Source organism: Pinus tabuliformis, chromosome 2_1, assembly GCF_031772625.1.
Source record: "Pinus tabuliformis cultivar Carrire ecotype Pingquan chromosome 2_1, CPIR1, whole genome shotgun sequence".
In the NCBI taxonomy this organism is placed as follows: domain Eukaryota; kingdom Viridiplantae; phylum Streptophyta; class Pinopsida; order Pinales; family Pinaceae; genus Pinus; species Pinus tabuliformis.
In genome coordinates, this window is record NC_142299.1 from 766,971,433 (window position 1) to 766,988,124 (window position 16,692).

At 38.1% G+C, this 16,692-nt stretch overlaps 1 long non-coding RNA gene and 1 pseudogene across 2 annotated transcripts; both read right to left on the minus strand.

Moving 5' to 3' along the window:
* Nucleotides 1–4,949: 4,949 nt before the first annotated feature.
* LOC149202834 (putative metal-nicotianamine transporter YSL14) lies at nt 4,950–7,016 on the minus strand (annotated as a pseudogene).
* Nucleotides 7,017–14,876: 7,860 nt separating this feature from the next.
* On the minus strand, nt 14,877–15,420 carry LOC149202835 (uncharacterized). Of its 2 annotated transcripts, XR_016253579.1 has the most exons (3): nt 15,403–15,420; nt 15,116–15,211; nt 14,877–14,969 (listed from the first exon to the last, which is right to left on the minus strand). It is a non-coding gene; the product is annotated as an uncharacterized LOC149202835 (long non-coding RNA). The 2 variants fall into 2 exon arrangements; XR_016253578.1 differs by lacking the exon at nt 15,403–15,420 and having other exon boundaries at nt 15,116–15,296.
* Nucleotides 15,421–16,692: the final 1,272 nt, after the last annotated feature.

Genomic DNA, 16,692 nt, shown 5'->3' on the forward strand with positions numbered 1-16,692 from the left:
TTGATCGACCATTGATCACTGTAGGATCAATGGCGATCTAACGATGTCAATTATATGAATGTCGTGTGTTTTCAGAATGTGGCAGAACTGTGGGTTTTAACACAGAAATCCATCAAAAGCAAGCAAAAACAAGTCAAAGAGGAAATGGATGAGAATGCACAGGAGCCATTTGATCTGGAAGATCAACGGTCCAGATGATGTCGCTGAGGAGCAAAGCGAAATATCACATCGGCGGAGTTTATTACACAGTTTAAGTCCCACAAGCGAAAAACCCAACTTACACTAAGAATCGGCACAAAACACAGTCGGATTTGAAATCCGGACTTGAAAACTTATAAAGGGTGGCCTATATCCATATCGGGTCCGTAAGGATATCGGATCGGCACCTTAGAGTGGACAATGCCTGGCCTTGAGGTTTTTCGAAATGCGATTGCACAATTTAATCTCAACCATCAGATCATGAACCTGATCGATGGTCAAGATGTGATTGCAAATCGAAATTGGAGGAGTTAAGGGCTAGCGGTTATTGGAATGCTGATGTGCCAATATGCGATTATGCGATATTGTTGATCACCGATCGGAGGTATCGGTGTTTTGGAGATCAGAGGAGTGTTGCGATAAAGGTTTGAAGTGAGAGCCGGACCCAATGATATTTATGAATGCGGGTGTATAGTTTTTGAGTTTCGGCTTATGTGTTCCAACGGGGTTTTCCTTTGTATTTCCTTTGTTCCCATTATTTCCGATATATGTATTGTTTTGGTGTTTTTATGGAAAAATCAGATTAAGGAATGCTCCCGATAGTATAATGGCTCCAATAAATGTTATATGGTCTGATTTAAAGGCTAAAGGCCTCAATAATGCTTCTGATAGGCTTGTTGGAAATACTGAGAGGGGGGGGGGGGTGAATCAGTGTTTCTTTCAATTCTTTTTTATTGTTCTAGTGATTCCCAAAAGCATATATATATTTGTATATGTATACTCAGACCACAGAAATCTACAGCTGAAATTAATGCTTTTATTAAAGAAACGCAAAATAGTGCAATGAAATAAATACAGTATTAATATATATCTAATTATGAACAGTTGCCAAGCTCCAACTTGGACTTTAGTGAGGCTCCAACCTCAAGAGCACCAACTTTGTTTTTCCAAGACACCTATCTTGGACTTAGGAGCACCAACTCCCAAGGACTTCAATCCTGTTCAATTCTTAGGCTCCAACCTCTTTGGTATACACTGGTGTGCCGCTGCACTCTTTTCAACTTCCACTGCTTCTACTGCCCCCTTTGCCTCTACTTCTTCCACTATCTCATACTCAGGTTATACCATACACCAACAACAACAACAGTTCTCTGTTTTTGCTGCTTTGATACATTCCATGCCTCTGTCCATTCATTTCCTCTTTCTCGCTGGCTCTTTGGCTTCCTTTCTCTGCAGGCTCTTCGGCTTCCTCAACGCTTGCTTAATCTTCTATGTTCGCTTGACACTTCGGCTTCCCATTCCTTTGCTTCTTCTGTCTATACAAGTGTTCCAATATTCGCAGGACGCGTTGTATCAATGGCAAGCACAGAGTCAACGCAGAGGACCATATTCATAAGACTGTAACAGTGTTGCTTTGCCATTGATTGTAGGTATATACAAGTCAACATAGCTTAACAGACAACCACGTCCCAATCGCAATCGATTTTGCCATGAATCACTCCATTCAACTGTCGTTCAACCTTCTGAACCATTGAAACAACGATCGTAAGCCTTTCGGCTTAAAACACCCCGCGCAAGCCTTTCAACCATGGATTTACAGCTCTATCGGAGCCTTTTCCCTTATCGGAAGCCACTACCCGTGAGCTTTAAAGCTCGCAAGCCCCACATTACATTAATCGGGAGCGACCCATCCACACATCATATAATACACGGAGACCATATATATAAAACACCTTTTTATAACCGCGGCCACATACATATATATGTATATGGAAACAATACAAACCCCGCTTTTATCAAAACGCCGGACTTCAAATTATATATATATACCTTTGCAATTTTCGGCAGGTCCGATATCGGCCGTCGCAACAACAAATATTATACCACGGACCTGATGACCCCCGATTTGGTTGCGGACCCGATCTGCAATGCACCACAGTTTATATTTTATCGCATCCGCCTCCGCCCAATGGTAATTCGTCGGCGATCGGCGATCGCTCGTCGCGGGTTATATCTGTATGCATCCGCCGATACAGAACCGGACCCGACTTGGCATTTCAACCCGATATATATTATATCGCATCCGCTCTCATCACTAAGGGTTCCGATACGATATCGCTCCGATATTGCCGATATCCCGATGCGATGGTATTATCGGACCCGATAAGCTCCACAGGCAAATTTAATATGATTTCAAGTCCGCCAGTGCTCCGCTAAGGGTTTTGGCGTCGATTCTCTATGTTAATAGCTTTTCCGCTCTCGGACTTTAGTTAACCCAGTTTTGCCTCCACTCCCGATAACGTTAATACATGCATATGTGGGTTTTCATTGCCCGAACAACTCCCGATAGTATTAATGAAGGCATATATGGGTTTTGATCACCCGAACAGGTCCTGATAATGTTGTTTGAGGCATATATGGCTCTGTTTGCTTCACTTGCTCCTCCGATGGCTCCTCCTATAGCTCTTCTTTGCTCCAATGTGGCTCCTCTGGCTTGGTATGCTCCAATTGGCTCCGTCTGCTCCTCTTGGCTCCGTCTGCTCCTCTGATGGCTCTGTCTCCTCCTCTTGAATATTGCCATATTGACATCAATGACAATCTGTGTCCAACAAGGCTTTGTGGGCCATAACCCACAGGCCTCAAGATCGATTATTGATATGAAAAGGGATATTGGTTATACATCTATTTCTCTTTTCATTAAGTGGTATCAGAGTAGGGATGGATTTCCTGCAACAAGGAAGAAGAGTGCAAGCAAAAGGGAAAAGTGGTACAGTTGTGTTAAATCTAGAGAGTTTGTGGTCTTACTGTCGTGCAAAGAGCGGCAGCAGAAGGTGAGAAGATTTGCAGCAACCTAGAGCAAGGAGTGCTCAATGGGTTCCAGAGAAGAGAACTAGAAGGATGCCAAAAGACCGAGTGAGGAGGGCTTGGTGAGGTATCAGGTAGCAGAGGAAGACTATTACTGCAGAGGTTGGGTGCAGCTCATAGAAGATCATGAAAGCAGTTCCACTAAAGAAGTGAAGTGGGTAGAATTGATAAGGATAAGGAGAAGCATATGACCAGGAGGTCATAAATTTTTGTGCCTTGGGAGTCTGATGTAGGAGCATCCAACACTCCTCATTAAAGAGGAATCCAAAGCGGAGGAAGCAAGGAGGATGTGGAACATCAAGCAAAACAGGGGATAATTCTGTTTAAAACAGAGAAAATGATGGAGCGGATAAAGTCTCTCGAAGACTTTATTCAATGTAAATTGCCACATATGCATATATGCGTATAGGGAGAATTAAGGACCTAGTTGAATAATTGTGGGGAGAAATCATGCATCTTAAATGATCCATGACTGTTGTAATCTCTTATAAAAAGAGAAGCCTGTGCGTGTGATAGATATAGAGAGTAATAAACAGAAACTTGTGAAAACAGAGTATTCCCAATGTAGTCAAGAGGAGAACTGTTACTAAGGCTGAAATGCCTTAGAATGTAATTATGTTGTGTATTATAGAAAAGTGTGTGTTTAGTGTTGATTTTATGCACCTGTGTGTTATGTAATAATGACGTTTCGTGTTATTTATGTATATATGCGTTAATGGCTTGAAATCCAATGTTATAGAGTGTGTTGATCGACCATCGATCACTGTAGGATCGATGGCAATCTAATGATGTCAATTATATGAATGTCATGTGTTTTCAGAATGTGGCAGAACTATGGGTTTTAACACAGAAATCCATCAAAAGCAAGCAAAAACAAGTCAAAGAGGAAACGAACAAGAATGCACAGGAGCCGTTTGATCTGGAAGATCAATGGTCCAGATGATGTCACTGAGGAGCAAAGTGAAATATTGCATCAGCGGAGTTTATTGCACAGTTTAAGTCCCACAAGCGAAAAGTCCAATTCACACTAAGAATCAGCAAAAAACTCAATCAAATTTGAAATCCGGACTTGAAAACTTATAAAGAGTGGCGTATATCCATATTGGGTCCGCAAAGATATCGGATCGGCACTTTAGAGTGAACAATTCCCAGCCTTGAGGTTTTGAGAAATGCAATCGTGCGATTTAATCTCAACCGTCGGATCATGAACCTGATCGATGGTCAAGATGTGATCGCAAATCACAATCAGAGGAGTTAAGGGCTAGCGGTTATTGGAATGTCGATGTGCCGATATGTGATTATGTGATATCGCCAATCGCCGATCAGAGGTATCAGCGTTTCGAAGATCGACGGAGCATTGCGATAAAGGTTTGAAGTGAGAGTCGGACCCGACGATATTTATGAATGCGGGTGTATAGTTTTTGAGTTTCAGCTTATGTGTTCCGGTGGGGTTTTCCTTTGTATTTCCTTTGTTCCCGTTATTTCCAATATATGTATTGTCTCGGGGATTTTATGGTAAAAGTGGGTTAAGGAACGCTCCCGATAGTATAATGGCTCCGATAAATGTTAAAAGCTCCGATTTAAAGGCTAAAGGCCGCAATGAACGATTCTGATAGGCTTTGTGGGCCGTAACCCACAGGCCTCAGGATCAATTATTGATATGAAAGGGGAAATTGGTTATTCCCATATCTCTCTTTTCATCAGAATCCCTAATTTTCTAAAAGGTCAACTGTGTGATTACTGGCTTTCCTACTGTGGATAATAATCACATAATGAAAATCTTGGACCAATTGTCATATGTGGTGAATAAGCCTTTCTAATAGTTATTTCTATATGCATATAACACACAACATGAATAAAAATTTTGTGATTTTGATCTCTTTGGATCAACCCTGGTTAATAAAGGTATCTACTTTAGTGTTCATGCTTCTGGACAATAATTTAATGCATATGGGAGGATTGACTTTAGCTAGAGCCAAAATCAAAGAAGGAAGAGTCCATATGCCATCTCCACATATGAGACCAGAAGCCCTTGTAGGAAACATTACATCAACATTTTGTTGGTTCAACTTCTTCCAAACGAACACAATGGCCCCACACACATATCAATGGAAAAGTAACCTCCAAGATAGAAAGGTATAGCCATGGCCATTCCTAGGGGAATATGCTGAGACACTTTTTGAGGTACACAGTCTCTTATCTAATTGATCATAATGGCTCCTACAAAGAAATAATAACAGAGAGTGAGATAGTGCTTGGGAGGGGCACCAAATCCCTCTACTCCAGGGAAAATTTTAAGAACCCCCCCTAAATTTATAAATATAATAAATGGGCGAATCTCCATGGTATATAGGAAAAATGGAAGGCGATTTTATCAATAATATAATATGTATATATAATTTTTTGGCGAATTACTCAATTATAAAATCTTGTAAGATCTTGGCGAGTCTTTCACTAAATAATAAAACTTTGTAAAGTCCTAGTGAATCTTAGCATAGGCTACATGCTGGTTTAATTCCCCCATTTAAATAGGCTACATTCTAGGTGAATACCATGGGTCAATACCATGTGCCATTTTGGTGAATACCATGGGTCAATACCATGTGCCATTTTTATTTTTATTAATTCTAATATTAGGGTTAATAATGGTTTTTTGCATGGTATTAATAACAATCTAGTCCATGGTATTTATAAAATCTTGTAAGATCTTGGCAAGTCTTTCACTAAATAATAAAACTTTGTAAAGTCCTAGTGAATCTTAGCATAGGCTACATGCTGGTTTAATTCCCCCATTTAAATAGGCTACATTCCAGGTGAATACCATGGGTCAATACGATGTGCCATTTTGGTGAATACCATGGGTCAATACCATGTGGCATTTTTATTTTTATTAATTCTAATATTAGGGTTATTAATGGTTTTTTGCATGGTATTAATAACAATCTAGTCCATGGTATTTGTCCCATAGTATTTTGGCCATAGGTTTCACCTAAATATAACCCATTTGGAGTAAATATAAAAAAATGTTTTATTTGTTTACCATACCTCTCGTTTATTTATATTTTTATTAATTTACCATACCTCTTTTACAAATATGGTATTTGGCCCATAGGATTCACTTAAATAAAACCTCTTTCTTGAGCCTTCATAAATAGAACGAGGGTTATGGACTAAATATAAAAAGAGGTTTTATTTATTTATGATACGTCTAGTTTATTTATATTTTTATTTATTTACCATACCTTTTGAGTAAGTATAAAAAGACGTTTTATTTATTTACCATACCTCCACTTTACTTATATTTTTATTTGTTTACACCCTTACATGTATATAAGGTGACTTATGGAGTAAATATAAAAAATGTTTTATTTATTTACCATACCTCTCATTTATTTATATTTTTATTAATTTACCATACCTCTTTTATAAATATGGTATTTGGCCCATAGGATTCACTTAAATAAAACCTATTCTTGAAAATGGGCGAATGGATTCACTTAAATAAAACCTATTCTTGAAAATGGGCGAATGGAAGGTTGTAAGTCCTAATTTCAAGGGCTAAATTTACCTTTTTTACCCTCTCCCTTAAAATAAGGTGGGCTATTTGAGGTGATTTGTAAAAATGTACTATGATACAAAATATTCGCCCACTAAAAATTTAAAACCCCTTAATTTCGCCAAAGGGCGAACATTCGCCCCTAAAATTATCCTTGCTCTACTCCTATGGTGACCATATTTTTGTAAATCAGTAGAAAGGGGGCTATATATTCTCCATTTTGATCTCCCAAATTGAAGGCCCTGTAGAATAGTTAGAAGGTATTGGCTCCTATTATGCATCCCATGGCAGTCTCAGTCACTTAACTCACAAGCATAAAACTTGGGGATGACATGGTCAGGTATCGAGTCTTGAAATCCTGCATCAAATATAAAGCAATGGAAACTATAAACATCATCACTGCATAGGAAACTAATCTTGCCAAGACACTGCCATACTCCTTCCTTGCCCATGCTCCAAATATAAAGATGGTTATTTTCCCATTACTTGAGGCAAAGCCCTAATTTGTGAGCCCACACCCAGATGTGTTCTGCCTTTGCTCATCATAGGGTATTTCTGCATCCACTGGTGCCTCATTTCCATCGTTGTTTACCACTAGAATCTCATTACCATCCCTTAACTATACATAGTGGTCATAGTAATATAAAATATTTTGATGAAACTGTCTAATCCATCCCCTAATATGAGAGCAAGAGACACAAAGACTTTGTAACCTTAGAGTCCATGCATACTTGTGTCAGCAACGGTGTACCAGCCTCCTTTGTGGTTATGTATGAGAGGCCACATAAGACCCAATAGATTACTGCGCCAAACAATATGGAAAAATTCACTAAGTGTGGACAGATCATCCCAGCTCCTACATATGTCATACTGAAGTCGGAATAGCATTTGCAATTTACAGATTTAGGGTAAGTTTTCATTACCTAACCATCAAAATCTAGTTATAAATAGTTGTGAACAATTCGGGAATTTTGTTCAGTTTCCGCCCAAATCTGAGTCAACTCTCATATTATATCTCTCAATGCAAATTTACAATTAAAAAAGACACAGCCAAACAAAATACATGCTTTTGTTCCCTGGCTTTTAATCCAAAAGTAGGAAACTTCTCAAAGCCAAAATGATCTCCAGCTGTGAAAAATCACTAGAAAAAACCCCAGAGAAAACTAAGTTCAATAGCATGACAACCTTCTCTATACTTCCCAGGCACGTGGCCACTCGAGCTCGATATACCTTGAAATATTCGATTTCTTTCCAAATTGGAATCACTGAGTGCGAGTTTCAACATCTACTATTTGGTTTACTAAAACTAGCAATTGTCCCAAAAGGTACAAAGAGAGGCTGATAGGATTAGTGAAAGGAAGAAAGTTCTATAGATAGTCAAGCATATATAAAGGTAAGTAGTGACGAAGGCAATAATGACGTTGACCATCCTGTACCAGTACATTTTGATATTAGAATAACAAAACCAAAACCAAACCATTCATATTAATATAGTAAGTGTAGAACGCGTTCATACTTAAAGCTCAATAGGTTCAATAGATTATTGGCAGCACGGTTTTTTTCTAAATGAAAAGTAAATTACAACGTTGTACATGGTAAATGAAAAGTGGAGAAATTTGTGATTTGCAAACGTTAAAACAAATCACTTACATTACTGGTTGACAGTAGAACTAAAACATTAACATTATTAAAATTTTGAAACCGATTTTAAATTCATGTATTGTATTTTTCAAAGTATTTTGTTTTACATACTTAAGTCCTCAAATATAGTGGTTTTAGATTCCATTTTGGAAAACCCACCATTGAAAACAATATGTATTTCTCTGGCCCTCAAAGCAAGCTTTTAGCACTTATTAATCTATGCTCTGTCCAAGATACAATTCAAACTTTCATTTTCAAGCATTTTAAGAGGCAAAACAGTGCAAATATTTTAAATGTTCTATTTACTTGTCTGAATTTCTACAAATAAAATATATATCTTACATCCCCACCCCACCTTTAAGGGGTTTAAAAAGAAGAAAGAGCGCTCTCAAAAAAATTAGAAACCTTTAATATAAGGTGAATTTTTAAAAATTTACATCAAGAATTTGATTCTGGAAATTTCTGCAATCCCTACACATCCTTCCTTTAAAGGGCATTTTACAATTTGGCTTTCGAAAAATGGAAATAGTCTCAACCAAAATTTTCAGTTATACTTTAATCTGTGTCTCCAGATAACAACTCCCAATGATCGCCAGTTCACACAGAACATTGGTCACACACCAATTGCCCCCACTTAACACTGCTTATGCATCAGTCATTCGCAATAGGTTAACAGGTTTCTTTGATATCCAATTCTAACAATAGTTTTAGACCATCTTTGTGTTTTGCTTCCTCACATAATCTGTGTCTCCAGATATTTTTCCTTCTACACTCCCATACTCCCATACACTCGTTTTCCTTCTACTCAGACCAATCATCTTCAACTTTGATTTTCCTTCTACACTCCCATACTCCCATACACTCGTTTTCCTTCTACTCACACCAATCATCTTCAACTTTGATTTCAAACCAAGAAAGGGGTTCAAGGTTTCTACAATTTCAAATTCAATTAAAATGATTTCAGTTTCTTGGAATTTTCTCTGGAGTAATCTTTGCTGCCCCAAAACTGTTTATACCCTTTTCCATAAGTAGGATACATACACAGCGACATTTTTCACTCAAACCCTGAAAAAGAAGAAGCCTTCAGGGAATTTCGTCTGGATCTTTTATCATTAATGTAAACAAAGAAACACAATCTATAAATTCCCACTGTTTTCTTGAAAAAGGAATCAGAAGAATTTACATTTTAAATGGCAAATATGAATACTTTTGAAATTGTGATGAGTTTCTTCTTCCGTATCTATCACATAAGTAGTTTTAGTGCCACCCCATTGTTGGCCACTCTTCGCCGCTACATCTGTAACCTGGACACTTTGCCTACTTCAATCGCCCTGCACAGTTCAGATCTCTCTTGCTACAGGATCTACGCATCAATTCTGCACTCAATGGCTCCACAATTATAGCCCCAAGCATAATTTGTCAGGGATTACCCTAGATTTGTCACGGTAACAATCTAGAAAGCAAATACTCAAAACTAATTGATTGAATATATATATATAACAATAGTGTGGAGATATTTTTTCAGCCCATCGAAATAACTCATGATGTGGAATACAGTTCTTGCTTTCAGACCTTTATGGACCAACTGAACATATCCATTCATTACCAATAATGGATTCTATGATACATTATGTAATCCATTTGTGGCCTTCTTATCCTAAGAATTGAACATTTAGGAATTATCATACAAGCCTCATTCATCATCCAGGGGCCAGGAAAAACTCTCGTTCAGGAAGTAGTAGTAGTTTACAATTAGGGTTTTCATTCAGGGAGTAGTAGATCTGCATCTTGCAACAATTGCACAACTTCTTTCATAGAAGGCCGCAACGCTGGCAGTTTGTGTGTACAGGATATTGCAATTCTCAAAGTCTGAAGCATTTCTTCCTTAAATGAATTGGAAATCTTCGAGTCAAGAACCACAAGTGCATCTTCCTTCTCATATATTTTTTATGAAGTCCAATAAAGAATATCCTTGTTCTCCCAAACTCTTGTTCAATGGCTCATTTGCCAGTTATGAGCTCCAGCAAAACCACAACAAAACCGTAAACATCGTTTTTTTCTTGCGACCTTCAAGGAGTATGCATGTTCTACCAGAAAAATAGATAAACAAGGTGCAATTCAGGGTTCATCCATTTGCAGAACCTTGTGTGGGAAACATCAAGGAAAAAAATGGAACACATAGGCTAGGCAAAAGGGATGGTAAATTTACTAGGAGCAATGTAACCGTGAGTGCCTACAAAAATTGTTGAATCCCCTCCTCTGTTACAAGCTTGAAGAACTTTTGCAACACCAAAATCAGCAATCTTGGCCTCATAAAATTGATCCACCAAGATATTGGTAGACTTGACATCTCTATGAATAATTGCAGGGGAGCAATCGTGGTGAAGATAAGATAATCCATGAGCCGTCCTTAATGCAATCTTATGTCATGTTGGCCAATCCGAATTATTATTGCTATGCAAAGCTTGAAACAGGTTCCCATTAGGCATGTATTCATAGACCAACACATTAGACTGCCTGTTGGACATATAACAATAGAGCTTCACTATGTTTCTGTGGCGAATGGTTCCCAATGTTTCAACTTCTTCCTTGGACAATCGATGGTCATACTCTCACAGTAAATGCTTCCCACTTCGTTATTCTTCTTCTTATGTTTGTCCGTACTGAAATCATCTATATCCATTTTGGAGGTCGTCCAGAGGTGCTTCACTGCCACTGTTTCATTGTTGTGTATGTCAGCGCGATAAACCTTGCTGGATGCCCCACTTCCAATTACATTTGCTTTGTCTTTCAATAATAAAACCCTAGAAAGCTCTTCTGCATTGAAGCTCAAGTTATGAAAATTTGTGATTTTCAATGTTGAGTTTTCTGTTTTCTCCAGCCTATCTGCTTGGTGACGAACATACCTCCGGAAAAATACAAGTCCAATGACGAATATTAATGCTGTTGTTATCGCTCAGAAATTGTCCTGGTTGTGGAAGGAGATCTCTGAGATAACCTTTTCAACCAATCTTTGGGTTGGAAACTGACCTTTCCAACCGAGGGGCTCCCTCTCTGAATCAACTACCCAATGTCACTTAGGCAGCTGCTCATGTAATTAAGCAATGGCCAGATCTTTGGTAAGTGAGATATTCAAAAGAAATTTGGTTGGGCAGGAGAGGGTATCCATTGGGCGATGGAGTCACAGGCTCTGGAAGATAACCAAAGGTTTGCTGGATGTTTGGTCGAATGAGCAAAGGCTTGACAGAGGCAAGGTAGAAAAATGTTTTCTTAGACATAAAATTTAAGATCAGTTGACAGATGAAAAGAGAAACACAATCCACTACAAAGGAGCACCTAACAGAGGGCGAATTCCAATGAAGTAGCTTTAGAAGGAAAAGCTTGCACGTATTGATTACTATATTTCAGAGCATCTAACTTGGACGAAATCTGAAATATTTTCCCTTAATCAGATACTGAAGAAAGATAATATGAATGGAAAACAATCACATGAAAGAACACAGACTAGAAAGCACTTTTCACATGAATCTCTATGGCCAAAGCTCTGGTACTTCTGATCCAGAGAATTTGATTAAAGTTCAGAAACACTGTTACAAAAATTGGCCCATGAAATTCCTCAGGACCCAACCCCTGACTATTACAAATCATCCCTTCAATAAACAAAATAATAACCATATGTTACTGGTTTACTGGAAATAAAATCAATTAAAATCATAACAAATAAGCTAAAAATAAAAGTTGTTGCAATGGATTCGAATTGCTGTAGCTGCTGATGGATTTATCCTATGCCTGAAGATTTGGAACTTTTATTGCCACTTGTGTTTTGACTGCCAACTATGTCCTGCAAATCTGGAATTGCTGATTTGGTGCCAATCAATCATCAGTCCACAAAATTTGGAGTAAATTTTGACCTGCTAATTTCTCCTGGAATGCTTTGTCTTCGATGGATTTGAATGCTCATTTTGTGGCCTAGAATCTGCAGCAAGTTCTTATTTTATGTTCCTCAAAATCTAGAAACAATTTAAGTCTGATTTTATGCCTGGAAATGCTCAAATAATCTCTTTTTAGATGTACTGCCACCTGAGCCTGCCATTTGTTGCTGACAGTCTTTATCCATTTTAATGTGCTCTCGATTGTGCATGCCAAAACAGTCCCTTTAAAGTTAAAAACGAAATATAACAAGAGAATAATCCTCTGCTTATTTCCAGCTAATTACCAAAGTCAATATTAGTTCGAAGGAATAAGAGTTAGCATAAAAATTTGGAGGAACTGATATCTTCAACAAAATTACTGTCACAATCTCCTCAATCATAGACATACATACTGCAAAGTGTGCAACAGAACAAACTGGTTGCATATAATGACCCCATTTTTGCTGTCCATATCCTCCCTGTTGGATTAACATTCGATTGCAAATTTTTGTACTCCACTGAGTCAATCTTGCAAAACTATGGTCATATATTGGTCTAATTCAGCATGCACATGATTGGGCTTATCTTTTGGTCACAAAATCTATTGAAGCTAACACTAAAGAAATTGGTTCCTTTGCTAGGAACTTTATCTCACCCTATATCTGAGTGAAGTGAAGAATGAAAAGTTCACAAAACAAGTCTCAAAAGGATCGAGAAGCATTCAAAACCCTTCCTCTTGAAGCTACAATTCTCAAAGTCCTCATAGAAAGCCGGATTCAAAATAGCTTCCAATTGATACATTCCAATTCTTGAAATCCTTTAAGTAATGTCAACTTCACAGGGTTGCAAAAGCGAGTTTGAACTTCTCCATTCCTTTATTATCACATTGTTTTTATAACAAGATAACAAGAAACTTGCATAATTGTCTCACTGCAACACTCGATTCTGCTACAAACTGGAGGAAGGATTGAACCATTGCCTCGAATGTTATAACTTTATGGCGATTATGACCCCATAGTTATTCAAACCAGACCTCTAGGAATTTGTAATACCACCATGAATTGTCTTCAAAACTTGTTAGTAAAAGTAAAAGTGCAATGCGCCCACCAATCAACTTTATTTGGCTATTATATCATCCTGTGAGCATGCTTGTATGATGTCTGCATTTAAACTCCTCAGAGAGCTCTATATTCCTGGTTTGGAACAAACAATCCTCAATAGCAAACACAACATATGTCAACAGGGGGTTTCACATGGGCTTTTCGCTTCAAAAGCATTCTGAAGTTTGTGACCAAAGTAGGAAGAACACTTGCAAACTAGGCGTTTTCCTTCATCTCTTCATCTGTCATAAATGCCCCTTAACTCAAATGACATCGAGTGCGTTTCTGACACAATTTCTTCCTGATGTAGAACCATCTCATATGAGAGAACATTTGTGGGACGATCTCTGTAGATATCACTGCAAAGGTCACAATAATTGGGCATTTGATATTTGTTTACAAACCCTGGGCATTGCAGTAAAATCTAGACTCCTTTAGAAAGATGCATACATGTCATTTGGCATTCAAATGCACTAATGGCGTTCCATATTGCTTGTAAACTGGCACATAGGGTTTTGAAAATTATCCTTCGCGGTCCATATATTAACACGAACCTTGCAACGCTTACTATGAAATCTGGATACGAAACCCTGTCCAGCTATTGTGGATCATGAGGCATTACTTTAAGAGACAATTACGAGATCAGTTTCAAAGCAGAGCTGTAGGAGATGGATCAAACAACAGAGCAGAACTTTATGCTTTTTGGTAGATTCTGAAAATAGCAATAGAGAAAGGTTTAAATTGTCTACAGGTGATAAGAGATTCCAAACACATTGCAGAGAGGTCAAATGGAAATTTCAATCAGGAAAATTTGCAGCTGGCCCATCATTGGACGGAATCAGAGAAGCAAGGAAAAATTCCATGTCATTATCTTTTCAGCATGTTTGCAAGGGATAAATATGAAGGCTGATATATTGTTCAAGTAAGCACTGAGGATGCAAAACAGATGGATGGAGATGATTGAATACCCCATCTGGACCTTCTCATTCAATCTATTTCTAATCAAGCTATTATAGTAATGACCTTTTGGATGGTTGTTTTGGAAGCAGTGTCAAAACTTAAACATCATACTTACCCTAAAATTATTATAACTGTTTACATGCTTTCCAGGACTTTAATTGCATACCATAGTTACACATAAAAGCCACGACATTAATCACATAACAGTTTGAAATAGTTCAGCATGCCTTCATAACATTGGAGATATTCCAACTGTGTTCATATTTGTCACTAATCCTGGATGACTTTAATTACAGTTCTCAGACCCTCTCCTTTAAGCATGTGATCAAATGCCTTGTTGATGTCAGCAAAAGGAACCTTGTCTGTAACAAAATTATCCAGTTCAAGCTCCTGCAAATTTAACAATCAAGGAAGGAAAGATTAAAACCGTAATTATAACTCTAATTAGATATGATAAGCATAGATTGCTCCCGTCATGGTACGGACAAAAAAAAAACAACTGGGAAATATGACCACACAGTATTATCTACAATTATGGTTTGAATAAGCTGTTACAACTATGTTATGAAGTCTTACCCCATTCAAATACATCTCTACAAGGCTTGGCAAATTAGTACAAGGCTTATAATTTCCAAAGAAGGTTCCTTTCAACGTTTTCTCGCTCAGAAAGTTTACAGGATTCGTTTTAAAGACTGCGTCTGAACGAGGGACCCCTGTTAAAACGGCTACACCCCAACCCTGCAAAAACAGAACTCTGATATCAAACATATGCATTGCCTGCATTTTCTTAATTAAATCGAAGCAATCAGTTTAAACTTTAAAGCTACAGCTTAGAATTGAAATGATTGATGTATCTTAAACCAAAGGAAACCAAGAGCTAGTACATCATGGCAGCATTCCAAAGCTTGAACCATGGCCTCAATACTCCCTGTGCATTCGACGCTGCAGTCCACCCCTCCATCAGTTTTTTCCGCAATTACCTGTAAACATTTTTTATAAGTGTTTGGAAATTAAGAGTCTACACTGCTTTGAATGGATGGTGAATGAGTGCACTCCATGCGAAAACTTAAATTCTCCCCCACCTAAGTACTAAAGTACCACACTAGTCAAAAGCAACCAATACTCTGATCTGGGAGAGAGTTTGATGATCATTTTGGGCAACTCAACGTACCTGCTGAATAGGTTTTTTGTACTCTTTAGGGTTTATAAATTCTGTTACTCCAAATTGTTTTGCTGAGAAAGGAAAGATTACAAGAAAGGGTTAAAAAGGCAATTCTACAAGTCAACATATCAACATATCAACATTCGAGGCAGCATATATGTGCAAGGAAAGCCGAGCACCTGCTCCCCCAATTCTTATCCACGGTCGCTCCCGTCACCGCAAGCTTCTTCCTTGTCCTTCAAGGATACCGATGAAGAAAACAACAGCACCAAATCTCATTTTCTCTTTCAAAAGCGCGGTATTTATGAAGATCCCTGGCCTCCGTTAAAAGGATCACGCGGATGAATCAAACCCTGACTTCGACTATTGACTGCATAACCAGAAATTAAAAATATTAAGTAATAAATATAAAACCGCGTCAAAGACCGCTGGAAGTCGGAGGATAAAGCCCTAGCTGCGCAGAATACGAACAAATTAGCGGATGTTAGTTCCTCAACGCTGCCCCCCTCTGGCCTTTCCATGATACCAAGTGCCTGTTCCTCGTCCAAGTATTAAACAAAAATCACTCCAGTCCAGGCATTTCACCTACTCTGTCATATTGTGAGAATTAAAAGAAGGAACCCCATCGCTGCTAACTCTACACTGCCTTCTCAGTAATTTGTAACGTTTTATTCACGGATTACAGGGAGCTGTAACAAATTTGCGGATATTTCTGCCTGCGAAATAAAAGAAGGAACCCCATCGCTGTTAACTCTACACTGCCTTCTCAGTGATTTGTAACGTTTTATTTACGGATTACAGGGAGCTGTAACAAATTTGCGTTTTATTCACGGATTACAGGGAGCTGTAACAAATTTGCGGATATTTCTCCCTGCTCATGTTGTGGGTGAAGATTCGGTTTGCCGGAAGTTCTCAATCACTGAGAATAAACAGAAATTGCCTCAACATTAACAATTTGCCTGCTGTATGCCCGCCAGATGTCGACGCCAGGTGTCATCCTCAGAATGAAAGGGACGACGAAAGTCTCTTTCAAAGGGAAGGCCTATCCGCCTAATAATAACAAATCTAATAATATGATGAATACAAGGTATTTGAATGACAATATGATAAGGAAGTGAAACTACTTTGGCGGAAGAAGTTGTGTACTGCAAAGCAAAGCAGAGCGGAGCTTGGAGGTTTAAAATACAAAATAATTCAGGTTTAAAATACAATTTAATTTAGGCTTAAAATACCTAATATATGTGGGAATAGATCGAGAATAGTGTAGTCACAAACGTTTTTATCTGTTTAATATTGTAG